General features: G+C 39.1%; 2 pseudogenes; one reads left to right on the top strand and one right to left on the bottom strand.

Moving 5' to 3' along the window:
- Nucleotides 1-8,972: 8,972 nt before the first annotated feature.
- Nucleotides 8,973-10,502, bottom strand: LOC134384301 (G1/S-specific cyclin-E1-like; annotated as a pseudogene).
- Nucleotides 10,503-10,557: 55 nt separating this feature from the next.
- LOC134384300 (small integral membrane protein 42-like) lies at nucleotides 10,558-10,763 on the top strand (annotated as a pseudogene).
- The last annotated feature ends 3,530 nt before the right edge of the window (nucleotides 10,764-14,293 follow it).

Below are 14,293 nucleotides of genomic sequence, written 5' to 3'. Positions count from 1 at the left end.
GTACATAAAAAATCTGGAAATTAATCTCCTGCAAAGTAGCTCTGCCAATATTCTCTTAGAAGGTCTTTATGTACCCACCAGGTAGGTATTTGTAGACCGGTGCTCTAGTATATACTCTGGCAGAGCAAGGATTTGTAGGTCTATTAGGGTCATAGAAGAGCCATAGAGGGAGATCATCCAAGAAGGAGAAGCCATCTGGTTCTTGTCCATGTTCATCTATAATATCTTCCTGTTCTAGAGACAGAAAGAATGTACCTGTATTCTTCTAAGTGATGGAGAATGTGAGTCCTGTAACGGTGTTTGTGCTTGAGCTGGCTCCTTTCAGCAAACTTAAATCTGCCTTTTACCACTTCACACTCTTAAGAGACTCAAAAGATCCCACAAACCAGCCTGAAATCCAGTGGATCTTGTTATATAAACTGGCTTCTTGAATATTCCATATAAGAGATTTTGGACTCCCATCAACATCATGAATAATTAGAATACTTACTTCATACATTTAAACTAAGTAATGCTTTATGAGGAAATGCAGATGATTCTGATTTTCATTCGAGTTTGAGAACCACAGATACTGGAGAGTATTACAAGACCTCAGAGTAGGAGTAAATAATTTACAGAATTAAATAACAATAGCCATAAAGAAAAATATTAATAAACTGTATCCTATTAAGAAGAGTTTTTTTTATCAAAATGCAGCTTTGAGAAAGTGAAAAGAAAACCAGAGACGGGTATAAAATATTCGCAATGCAAATATTCAACACAGGAGTAATATCCAGAAAAGTATAAAGAACTTCAAATAAATAAGAAAAATACTTATCTCCCCCCCTAAGAAAAATAGCTAAAAACTGAAGCACTTCACAAAATAATATATCTAAATTGCTACTAGACATATTGCTATGGTTTGGGTGTAGTCTTCACCCACCAAAATTCACATTGAGCCTTGGTTCCCAATGTAGTAGTATTGGGGGGTAGAACTTTTAAGAGGTGAGGCCTAATAGGAGGCATTTGGATCATGGAGGTTCTTGGTGCTGTTCTCTCATGAGTGAGTTCTCACTCTTGTGAGACTGGATTAATTCTCACAGGAATGGATTAATTCCCACAAGAACAGGGTGTATAAAGCAAGGATCTCCGTCATGTTTGGTACCTTTTCACATGTTTGCTTCCTCTTTGACCTCCCACCATATTACAAGGCAGCATGAAAACCATCACCAGAAGCTAACTATGAAAACCCTCACCAGAAGTCCAAATCATGCTTTTTGAACTTCTCTGCCAAATAAACCTCTTTTCCCTATAAATTAACAAGTCTCAAGTGCTTTATAAGAACAACACAAAATGGACTAAGATACATATGTTAAGTACCACTTTTCAACAGAGAAATACAAACTGAAACAACAGTTAGATGTACTACACCCTTACAAGAGTGGCTAAAATTAAAAAGGGTTAATAATGTCAAATACTGGTAAGAATATAGAAAAGATAAAAGGTAGACTGGTATAACCACTGTGAAATATTTGCCAGTATCTATTAAATCTAAATGGTATGTTTAACCTATGACCCATCAATTCCATTTATATGCATATTCTTAAGAGAAATGAGTGTTTATGTTCACAGTAAGACATGTACAAAAATGTTCAAAGCAGTATTGTTAAAAATAGCTTGTAGAATTGTAACACTAAGATCAAGGGTTCAGATACCCATAATGGCCAACCATCAAAAAAAAAAAAAAAAGAAAGAAAGAAAGAATAAAGAAAAATAGCTAACATATGTAAACAATTCTAATACCCATTCACAGTAGAATGGATAAATTGTGGTATATTCACACAATGGAATACTACACAGCAATAAAAAAGAGTGAACTACTGCCACATGCCACAACATGGATAAATCTCACAGAAACAATGTTGAAGGAAAGACAAACACAAAATAGTACTTACATATAATTCCAGTAATATGAAGTTCAAAACAGAATCAAAATTAGTCTAAGATGATAGAGATCAGAGAAAGTGTTGGTTGTTTCTGAAAGGGTATTAACTGGGGAGTAGCTGCTCCCTCCACCTGGAAGCAGACAAGACAGCAAATTCTGGGGTCCTAGGCAGGAGAGGAAGGCAGCTGCCCCTCCACCCAGAAGCAGGCAAGACGGCAATGTCCAGGGTCCTAGGCAGGAGTCAAGGGCAGCTGTCCCCCCTCCGTCTGGAAGCAGGCAAGGGAACACATAGAAAACACCACTTTTGCATGGGTGGGCCACCACAGCCACTACCACAGCCATGACTGTTGCAAAAGCAGCTTAACACCACAGCAGTAGCCACAGCCACTGTGCAAGCAGTCTGCCATACACTCAACTGCATTGACCCGAGTAGAATCAACAGCAGAAACTGGAAAAAGAAGAGGATGTCCTTCTCCTCAAAACCCTCTCCACACCAATAGAAGAAACAACTGCTCTACAAGATGACCAGACATCAATGCATAGAAACTAGAAATATGAAAACCCAAGAAATATTAAGAGAACAAATATCAGACCACATAGAGCAGGAACTCCTTGAAATGACTGAAAAGGAATTCTGTGCAAAAATCTTAAGGAAGCAAAAGTCTCACTGAGATATGAGGAGACTCAGACAACATAATGAAATGAGAAAAAAAATCCAGGATGTGAAGGAGGAAATTTACAAAGAGATTAATACCTTACAAAAGAATGTAGCAGAAATCATGCTACTGAAAGATTCTATCAACAAAATGAAAAACAGAACTGATAGCTTAGGCAGTAGGCTAGAAGAAGCAGAAGAAAAAAGTTCTAAACTTGAAGATAGTCTTTTTGAAATAACTCAGGCAGACAAAAAAAAAAGAAAAACAATTTTAAAAAATGAAAAAAATATAAGAGAACAAGCAGAAAACATAATCACAAATGTTTGAATCCTGGGTCTTCCAGAAAGGGAAGAGAAATAAAAGGCATGGAAAACCTATTCAATGAAATAATAATAAAAACTTCCCAGGTATAGGGAAAGACAAAGACCTTCAAAACCAGGAGGCTCAAAGATCCCCAAACCAATTCAACCCAAAAATATTCTCTCCAAGACACATTATAGTTAAACTGGCAAAGCTCAAAGACAAAGAGAGAATCTTAAAAGAAGCAAGAGAAAAGTATCAAGTCACCTATAAGGGAGCCCCTATCAGACTGAGTGGACTTCTCAACAGAAATGTCCTGGTCAGAAGAAAAGGGGATGATATATTCAAACTACTAAAAGACAAAAAACTGCCAGCCAAGAATACTATACCCAGTGAGGCTATCCTTCATAAATGAGGGAAAATAGTGTATTTTTCAGACAAAGAAAAACTGTGGGATCTCACCACCATATGACCAGCCCTATAGAAATCCTCAAGGAATTCTGTCATCTGGAATCTGAAAAATGATAATCACCACCACAAATACACAAGAAAGAACAAAACCTTCTGGTAGAACAAAAATGCAAATGAGCAAGAGAAAGAAACTAAATCTTACCACAACAAAAAAACCAACAAAAAATATAATGACAAAGTAATAATGTCCCTGCTTTATTTTTTATTTTGGTAATTTTGGTCTCTTTTTTTCTTGGTCAGTCTAGATAAAAGTTTGCAAATTTTGTTGATCTTTCTAAAGAATCAAATGTTGGTTTTGTTGTTTTTCTCTATTGTTTTTTAATTCCCTATTTCATATATTTCTCTTGTAGTCCTTGTCATTTCCTACTTTTATTTGCTTTTGGTTCAGTTTGCTCTTCTTTTTCTATTTTCTTAAGGTAGAAACTTACATCACTGATTTCACATTTTTCTTATCTATAATACAGATGTTTACAAGTATATATTTTCCTGTAAGTATCGCATAAATCCTGAATTCTATAAATTTTGATATGTTGTGCTCTGATTTTTATTTCAAAGTACTCTCTAATTTCCCTGTGATTTTTCATTTTACCCATTGTATATTCAGGAGAATATTCTTTAATTTCCACACATTTGAGAGCTTTCTAAATTTCCTTGTTATTTTGGTAAGAGAACAGATTTTCTGTTATTTTCTATGATCTTAGTCTTTTACAATGTATTAATATTTGTTCTGTGGCCAAAAATAAAAATAAAAGTGTGTTGACTGGGAAAAGCAGCCATGAGAGAGACTTCTAGGTGCTGCACTCTTTATCAGAGTGGTGCTCTATACATGGGTTCCTTCCAGAAAGCAGACTCTAAAACAAGAAAGGAGAAAAAGCCAATATGGTAAGCTATATTGATGTGCAGAGCTTTATACGTAAGACTAACTGGGGACATGATGCCTGGTAGCAGGAGTGGGACACTGGGAAAAGTAAAACAGGAAAAGAGAGAAAGCCAAGACAGTGGTGTTAGAAGGCTGATCTGATCTCCCTGGGACTCTCTGATGAACAATATAAATTGTTCCTCAGAATTGTCCACCTGAGGGATGTGAGAAGAGCGCATATCTATGACTCCTGTCCCCTAGTAGTCAAGGACTGCCCATGGGGTGTTAATTCCTCCACACTTGGAGTTTTGAGCATTCACAAATGTTTAGTAGCGTCTCACAGGTGTCCCAACCATATTGTGAGTAAAGACTGAAAGCAAAAAAAAAAAAAAAAAAAAGTAGGGGATATACAATGCAACTGAAGTAAGGTTCTGTGACCAATTTCCTCAGCAAGGACTGGAGGGGGATAAAAAAGGTGGGCTGAGATGTGTGACAGTGCAAGAGGTGTCTTCTACTATCATGTTTTATGAGCAAACAAACAAAATATGTATACACAAAATCAAAAAAATCAATTTTTTTCCATAGGAAAAATTAATGATGCCACAGTGGTGAAGTATAGACATTCACAAGCATCCTGTTACAACTCTAATGGTGTTTAAAGAACAAATCCTCTGAATATTCTAGGTCGTTCAGCTTCAGTGTTCTGTGAGTTGAAAATCCAGGGCCTGATGTAGAACACACCTACAGTAACAGGAGTTCATCTCTTGAGATCCTTATCTTAACCCACCACTTTAAGAAAAACAGGCAAACTCAATTTCGTACGTGTAATTAAACTATTTTGATGTGGGAAGCATTGTTGGTAAGGAGAAGATTTTATCTGCCTCTGGGCTACTTCCCCCATATTTTGTCCTATAGTTACAGTCAACCTTAAATGAGATCTCCATATTGCATTTGTAATCTAAACAATTCTAATTTCTTCACCTTTCTGGGATCACTGTTTACTCAAATCTCTGAACTCTCTATGAGAAAGTATACCATATGAATTCTGTTAAGCCAAGTGAATTCCGCTATTCTAAAACCAAATAAATAATTCTATTTTTCTCAATTTTATGTATGTTCTATTAAAAGTATATTCATAGGGATCAATTATTTTCCATATAAAAAATACATTGTGTAGTGAATTGAATTCTGTCCCCACAAAGCTCACTGAAGCTTGAATTGTGTCCCCCAAGTGTTGTATATTAGAAACTTGGCCCCACTATTAAGTGACTACTAAGATGGTGGGAAATCCTATTATAGTAATTAAAATGTGGAGCCTTGAAAATGTGATTGGATTGTAGGACTGTAAAGTAGTGAATGAATTAATAATGGTGGTCAGGGGCATGGTTCTGAGGGCTTTAAAAAGAGAGAAAATGAGTTTACTCTCTGCTCTCTCTGCTCCACCATTTTCACAGTGTGAGACCCTGCTGTCACTGAAGTCACCACCAAAGAAAGCCTTCACCAGATGTGTTCCATGGACTTTGGACTTCCTATCCTCTGAAACTGTAAGCAATAAATTTCATTATCTTTATAAATTACCCAATTCCAGGTATTTTGTTATAGCAACACAAAAACAGAATAATACACGTGGTAAAAAAGTAATTGGTGAATAAAATGCTGAATTATACCTATAAAGCTTTTGCATTTCTGAGATTTATGAAATGCAATTTTCCCCAGTTGAATTGTACAGATCTAAGTGTTTCTATATGCCATTTTATACACTATAAATTATATTTTGTGTTGATTTTTACGGCTACTCATATTTATTTAAAATATTAGATAAAGCAAAAGTAGTCTAACTCATTCATATATTTCTAATCTGAAATTCTATAATTATTTTTTGTCCTTAATTGGATGATAATATTGCTAATTTGTTTCGCCCTCAAACTTTGCAAGCTGTATACTAACGGTGCAGGCACTAGACTGAGAAAAGAGCATAGAACAGGATTAAATATTCTCTGTTATAAAGACTATCATACCTACAAATAAATGTAGTTAGTCCTATTTCCTACAAATAAATGTAGTTAGTCCTATTTTGTAGTCTTTATTTCTTTAATTTCTTTCCTTTGCTTTACTAATTCTTAATAAGATTGGGACATCCAGTGCAATATTGAATATGTTGGCTAATATACCCTCCGCCAGAAAAGTAAAATGGTGTTAAAGACTGAGATACACAAAATGGCACCTGAGAAAGTTTCCCAGAAAACCCCCACCCAGAAAAATCCCCTCGCTGCCACATCACCTTCCCGTGCACGCAATTTTGCAAACCTGTGAGAAAGTCCCAGCTCAGCTTAAACCCCACTCGCTTCCCTCCCCTTCCTTCTTAGCCAATAGGAACAGTCCAGCTCAGCCTAACTGGATATAAAAGGCCCACCCCGACTCTCCCTGCTGCTGCTCCCACTTTTGAGAGGGCAGCCCGCATGTTCATTTTGCTTGTTCAAACACTTTGTTTGAGTCCCTGTCTCCTGGTGTGTCTTATTTTGCACTCGGGCTGGGGTTTTTCCTTTCAGAATAGAAATGGTGAACACATACTTAGTAAAAAATATATATGTCACCATTAGTATGATGTTAGCTATAACTTTTGGGTTTTACCCTTTTTCAAATAGAGGAAGTTTCTTTCTATATCTAATTTACTGGAGGTTTTTTTGTCACGCAGGTGTTGAATGTTTCAAATCTTTTATTTGTATCTGTCAATACAAATATGTAATTATTCTCCTATATTCTGTTAATGTGATTAATTACAGTTTGATTTTCAAATATTAAGCCAATCTTCCTTTTCTGGGATAAATTCCACATGGTCATAATATAATAAACTTTTTACAGAGGTTGCAGATTTTATTAAATTTTAAGAATTGATGTGTCTGGACTTATGAGTAGAATTAGACTGTAATTTTCTTTTCCTGTTATTTCTTTGTAAGGTTTTATGTTAGGGATATGCTGACCTCATAAAGTAAATTGGGAACTGTTGACCTCTCTGTTTTCTCAAACATTTTAGGTAAGATTGGAATGTTTTTCTTTAAATGTTTGATAATATTCACTAAGCCTTCTGGACCAGGATTTTTCTTTATGGAAGTGTTTTCTTAAAACAAAATATGTTAATATTTATTATTTATTTTTATTTTTACTTTGTCTTATTTATTATTTATTATTTTAATAACAAATTATCATTACCATAGAGCTATTTGGATGTTCTCTCTCTTCTTGTCTCAGATTCAGTAAATTGTGTTTCTCGGGAATTTTTTTTCATTTAATAAAATTTTCAGATATATTGGAATAAATCTTTTTATTATATTCCCAAGTTACCTCTTTAATAACAGGATCTGTGGTAATATCTCTTCTTTTATTATTAATATTGATAATTTGGAGGGGTTTTTTTCTCTCTCTCTCTTTTGTCTTGATTATTCTTGGTAGGGATGTATCAATTTTATTAATCTTCTCGAAAGCAAACATTTGTCTTTATTGCATTTCTCTATTGTTTATTTTGTTTTATTAATTTCTTTATCTTTATTATCTTCTATTTATGTTGGGTTTACATCGCTCTTTTTGTTCTTGCTTCTTAACATGGGAGACACGTCACTGATTTTAAACCTTCCTTCTTGCTGACTGATATAAGCATCGGAGCTCTGAAGTTGCTCTTTCTCCCACTTTTGGAGTATATTGCATATTTTGACATGTTGTGTTTTTATTATCATTCAGTTCAAAATATTTTCTAATTTCTCTTTTGAATCCTTTTATAACCCTTGAATTATTTAGGCTTATGCTGCTTAATTTCAAATATTTGGGTATTTTCTAGATGTCTTATTGTTATTGACAAGTAAGTTTAATTCCATTGTGATCAGAGAATGTTCTCAGTGATTTTGATCCTTGGATATTTACCGAGATTTTATTTTATGGCTCAGCATATGGTCTACTATAGTAAAGGTTCTATGTGTGCTGGAAAAAAACATATATTAGAAGTTTTTAGCTGTAATGTTCAATTAGGTTTAAATTAGGTCATTGTCATTGACAGTATTGTTCAAATTTTCAATATCCTTATTGATTGTTTGTCACTTATTTTATCAATTGCTGATAGAAAGTATGTTTAAAAATCTCCAACCATGATTGTGATTTATTTTGCTCTTTGTTTCTATCAATATTTCCATCATAATTTTTTTCTCAAAGACAGTACTATCTTTATTTAAACATGGATAGACAGCATTACTCTCAAGAGTTCATAAAAGGTACTGCACATCGTAAACTGATGGTGTGAAAAGGTCAGGACACCAGCCCAGCTGGTTGCGGGCTCTGCATCACAACACTTGCTCACAAACATGTGTTCCACTTAATAGGACACAACCCACAACACTCAAATTGGGACCAACAGCAACAGTGGCATTCCCCAACTCAAGCCTTTGTCATTTGTGTGAATAGTCAATCAAGTCAAGTACCACCTGCCTTAGAAGCATCTGGAGCACTCACTGGTGTTCTGCAGGTGGCTGGTGTACTTGACCCACTTGTTTAAAAAATCTAAGCATTCAATAAAAAACACTTCTCCTTGTCCAATGGGATCCACAGAAATACTTCCACTGTGGAAGAGACACACTCCATTTAAGTATCTGTAAAAGCTAATGCACGACTCTGCTGCAATGAACAGAAGGGAGTTTTGAGCAGGCATTTCTGCACAACTGTCTTTGGTGGAGAATGCAGGCGTGGTCACACTGTTCTCAGCCCACTGCCTTTCTTCTTACTGCTCTGTGGGTGAGGTGAAGACCCCAGCAGGGGGAGAAGAAATCCTATTTTGTTCAGACAATATGGCTTTCTTTGCTTGGGCTTTGTCCAGCAAATCCAAGCAGTTTATATGGGTCTGTATGTTGTGTGCATTTTCAGCAGGACCCTTCCTGAAGTGCTTCAGTCTTGAGTTCCCTGCCTCCCTTAAAACCATGGCAAACAGGACCATCCACTTGGCACATTTCTCTGCATTGCACCACTGATACCCTGAAGCCTTTTGCATCAATTCAGATGAAGAGAAATAACACAAGGCAGGAGCAGCAAGTACACTCTAAGAAAATTCTAAGCAGCTGATGGAGTTTGGATGTGTTGTCCCCTCCAAAACTCAAGTGGAAATTTGATCTCCAATGTGGCAGTGTTGGAAACTGATTGAGTCTTGAGGGCGGATCCCTCATGAATAGATTAATGCTCTTCCTGGGGGAGGAGGGGTAGTGAGTGAGTTCTTGCTCTGTTAGTTCCCACCAGAGCTGATTGTTTAAAGGAACCTGGCACCTTCTCTCTCTCTCTTGCTTCCTCTTGACATGTGATCTGCTTGTACCCGCTGGCTGCCTGCCACTTTCCGCCATGAGTAGAAGCAGCCTGAGGCCCATGCCAGATGCAGCTGTCCCAGAATCGTAGCCAAATAATCCTCTTTCCTTTATAAATTACCCAGTCTCAGATATTCTGTTACAGTAACACAAAATGGACTAATACAGCAGTCAACATCCAGGACACAGAGATCTAAAATCTCTGCCCTCTTTATGAAGATGTGCTAGAGATGCTGCAGCAGTAGCACTTCATATGAATCATTTAGATATACATCCTGCACATATACATTCAGCCAGGACACAATGGTCATTTAAATGCTACTTAAGGGCCTCCATAATCATTAATTCCATGGTAAGAATTTCTTTTCTTGAACAGCCCCATCTGTAACATAAGCAAACTGGCGCAACTTGGAAAGACAGAATTCCTCAAGTTCGGCAGAAATAAATAAAAATGAAATCCCAATAAGCTGAAAAGGTGTTTTACTATATTCTCTTGTATTGCCATATATGTATCAAAGAAATTCTGTGCCAAGAAAAATGTCTCCCTGTGAAATTTACAGACTTCACACACCTCCGTTAACCAATCCAGAAAAAGTGCTTGCGTTTTAGGCTGCAGAAGAGGGTGTCACTACATAAAGTGCTCATTACCCCTTAAGTAAGTCTTCTTGTTTAACATGATTTTCCAAACCTCTCTATCTGCCCAGTTCAGTATAGGCAGAGGTGAGGCTCTGGACTGCACAAAACTCCGAGGCTCATAATTAGAATTCTGGCATACCAGCAACTCAGGACTGTGTTTGCATAGGAAGCAGTTGTTCAAACTTGCTGATCAAACTCCTCTGCCTTTTCTGTTACATCCAGAGGAAAATGGCCCCATGTGAGGAACAAGATCAGTTCATGTTTGGCTAAAGCTCCACACCCACTTCTAGGATAGAGGAAAGAGCAAGCCCAGTTCTCTTCATGTTTTCATGTGCGCACTCTGCTTATGCCACGTATCTGGCTCTCTTTGAGAAACCTATGTCTTCCTCACAACTTCCAGCCTTCCTAGGGGACAAGGGTCCACTCACTGCCATATCTGATCCTGCTTACGAGTAAAAGTTCTCTTCTTCACACTCCTAACGATTCTGGTCACTCTACTAATCCTGGTCTGGAAAGTAGCCAAAGACAAAGGCAACATGAACAGAGAGCCAGACACAAGAAAGGAGGCAACACTGACGGCATGAAGATCTAGGACTCTTGGCAAAGACTCCATTGAGGTGAAGACCTGGCAGCCAAGAGGCAGGGCCATCTTGGAGCTCTCTAAGAGCCTAGAGACTGGGCAGGAAGAGCTGCATTAGCCCCGCAGCTCCCCCAATGCCGCACATTCCCCCCGGGCCTCATTCCCCTCCTCTAGCACCACCTCCCTTACAATGCACACTCATCCTGCTGTTCTTTGGCTTCTCCTGACTTGTGAGTTTGAATGTCTTTTCCTCTGTGAATCTGCTAGACTGAAATTATGAATGGCTTCAGATTTCTGCATGAACAGAGGAAAGGAACAAACACATGAAGAATTAAAAGTAGGTGACAAAGCCCCATTTTTCTTATTAACTTAGGCAAGTGTTGACTGTGAGATATCAAAATTCTTTGGAGCTAAGAGCATCCCAAACTACATAATGAAGCTATACTGGAATCTCAGTTCCAGCAGATGGCTGAAGTGGAGCAGCTCGTGCTATCCTGGATTCCAGGTAAATTCCTTCCTACTCTTCACCTAACTCTAGGAATAAAGAGTGTTTCGCAAAAAATTATTTGAAGCACCGAATGCTTTTCTCTCCTCTTCTCCACCACCCCCCAACTTAGAGGGTTGGCAAAATTTTAAAATATATTCTAAATGTTTTTGTTTTCTCATTTAATTTTGGAACAAATTAGCTCCTTTTGAAAATGAAATTGAAATTAAAGAGGTAGTTTTTTGAAAAGCCATACTCCCATCCAATTAGGTTTGGGTTACCCTAAGGAGCATTTGACCATTTACCTAAAGGGAATGAGTATGTTTCTAGGAGAAAAACCTCTCTACCCAACCTCATTGTTAACCTTTCCTCCTACAAACAGCATATCAGTTGTCCCCTTGCCTGGACCTTCACATTCACTCGACTCCGTAAGTCTCAATCCAAGACCCTCCCTCCTCAAAAGCTTTTCCCATTGCTTAGAATCATGAGACTATGTTCAGCCCATCATAAGAATAAGTCTCTCCTTGAATACAGGCTGTGCACTCTGCATCACAAACCATGGGTCACTCTTTCACTTTTACTTTAACCCATAGAAATTGAGGAGCTCGGTCCCATGGTGCTGAGGAGAGGGTAGTGGTGCCATCAGACCCAAGGGGAACCCACCCCAGTCAGGGCTCCCACCTGCCTTCTGAGTGCCTGGTAGTGATGCTGCTGCTGGTGTTTGTTTTTGTGGTTGACCAGCTTCAGGTGAAACAGACCACAAGTGATTGGCAGATGGAACAGAAAAGCCTCATGGCCTGGGAAAACATATAACTCTCACCACTGGCAGCTCAGGCCCACCTCATTAAAAGCTGGCTAGCATTGCTCTTGAGCTGTCTGTCACACCCCTCTCAATTCAGCATGCCTCCTTGGGACGTAGGGGCTTGTGGGGGTGGGATGGGGAATGCTGCCTTGCTGTGAGTGGGCAAGGTTCCCATGTATCTGCGTTGGGAAGAGTTCTGCAAAAGACAGAACGATCCTCAGCACTCTTAACACTCTTCAAATCCTTCTGTCCTGTCTTGCAAGTGCCTCAGATATTTACTGAGCACTTACTGTGTTCAGGCCCTGTCCTGGGTGCTGGGTACACAAGATTAGCAGAAGGAGGCCCCACCTTCCCTCTCTCAGAGCCTATGGAGCATAGTGAGAGTGACGGATATTAATGAAATAATCACATAGATAAATGATTAATTATAAACTGAGAAAAATTATCTGAAAAAGGAATTTGGCTGTGTGAAACTGTATATCAAATTAATCTGACCTAGATGGAGAAGGCTTACCTGAGGAAGTAATGCTTGGGCTGAGAGCTGAAGCATGAATGGACATGAAACAGGTGAGATGCGGCAGGAGAAGGGTAAAGCACCCTAGAGAGAGAGAGAGACAGCACCTGAAAGTGTCTGTGAAGGAGCAGTCTGCTGCATTAATGGGACAGAAAGACGGTTAGAGGTTCTGGAGCACAGAAAGAGCAAAAATAGAGCAATATGAGGCTGGAGACATAGGTAGGACTGGATGTCACAAACCCTGCTAGGCAATAATAAGCAGAGTTGAAGCAGTGGTGTGAGGTGGGGCAGATCTCTAAGGCATTCCTTAGTTGGTCTTAAGTACATTTCTTCATTTACCAGTTGTGTGCATGTGATAAATGACTCCTGGGCCAGGCTGTTCCACAGTTCCCAGGAACTGTAAGTCACCCTCCTCCCAGGTAGCTCAGAACCATCTTCTTCCCTTATCCATAATCTGCTTACTCCCTAGGTTCCTCACACATCCCACATTGTCCTCAGCTTTTGTTAACTTGGGACTTAATGATAAACCAGCCAGGCTGCATTGTAAGCTTCTGGCCACCAGAGGGCAGCAACGCGTCAGCGAACCCGGTCCTGAAGCCATCAGGTAGGTAAAGGGAGCCTCTATCCCTCAAATTCTGATAGCAGGATAGTTAGTCCCTCTAACTCCATGAAAGACTATAATCAAATTGTCCACACTAATGGAAATATCTTATCCATAAGATCTCCTGGGAAGAAATTTTCAGAATTTTAGAACAGGTATTATATATTGAGCATCAAGTAAATGAAGAGTTTTCAAAAAGGTCATGGAAAGATTCATATCGTCTTGTAATTCTATTTGTTCAAAAACTTTCTGAAGTACTGTCGTATGCTGGCTCTTAACATACAACATGTCTGTTCTGCCTGGCTACCCTACAGAAAAGGTATTATCCTTCCTGTAGACGGGAAGTTGAGGCTCAAAGGGTCAGAGAGGCTGGTTATCTGTCCAAGTCTCATAGCAAAGCCTGGGTTGTTTTCCTCTCCCATGCTGCCTCCTGCATTCATTGTAAAAGAAGACATCGCCGGCATTGAGCAAAGTCTTCTTTATCTATCAGAAATCTTTTTGCTCAAAAATGCCACTAGCATGACTTTGTGATGTCTCTTGTGGGAGATGAGCAGCAACTGCCCTGCCTGGGGTGCATGTGCCTCTGTTTTCTCCTCCTGTGGCTTCACCTCAGCACCCACAGAGAGGTCTGTAGCTCCAGCTCCTGCAGCGGGAGGGATCGAGCCAACAACTAGTGACCAGCATAAAGCATCCAGTGGGCAACAGGGACCAGAGGGTGAAGGCAGTGAGAGGCTTCCTGCAGGGAGCTTCCTGTCCAGACGTGGCTAAAGGCTTCCTTTGGGCCAATAACAACACTAGATGGTAAAGGATGGGAAACTAATGGAAGGTTCTAGGCATTCTGAAGCCAGAGGGGCCCCGTGGACTGGCACGGTTGGTAAGGGCTTCCTGAAGCAGGTGACATGTTAGGGAAACATACAGCCTAGACTCAGAGTAGAAGGGCATTCGTGAGGCATGACAAAGGACAGTGCACCAGCTGCATGGTGTATGGAGGGAGCAATGGGAGATCAGGTCAGAGAAGAGTACCAGCCAGTGGTAAGGGTATGGTCCTGGGATCACTGGGGATCCCCCAAGACCCTTTCTTGGATCCATGAGGTCAAAAGTATTTTCATAAAAATATTAAAGTGTTGTTTTCC

This window comes from Cynocephalus volans, chromosome 8, assembly GCF_027409185.1.
Source record: "Cynocephalus volans isolate mCynVol1 chromosome 8, mCynVol1.pri, whole genome shotgun sequence".
NCBI classification, from domain to species: Eukaryota; Metazoa; Chordata; class Mammalia; order Dermoptera; family Cynocephalidae; genus Cynocephalus; species Cynocephalus volans.
This window is presented reverse-complemented; position numbering and strand designations above follow the sequence as displayed.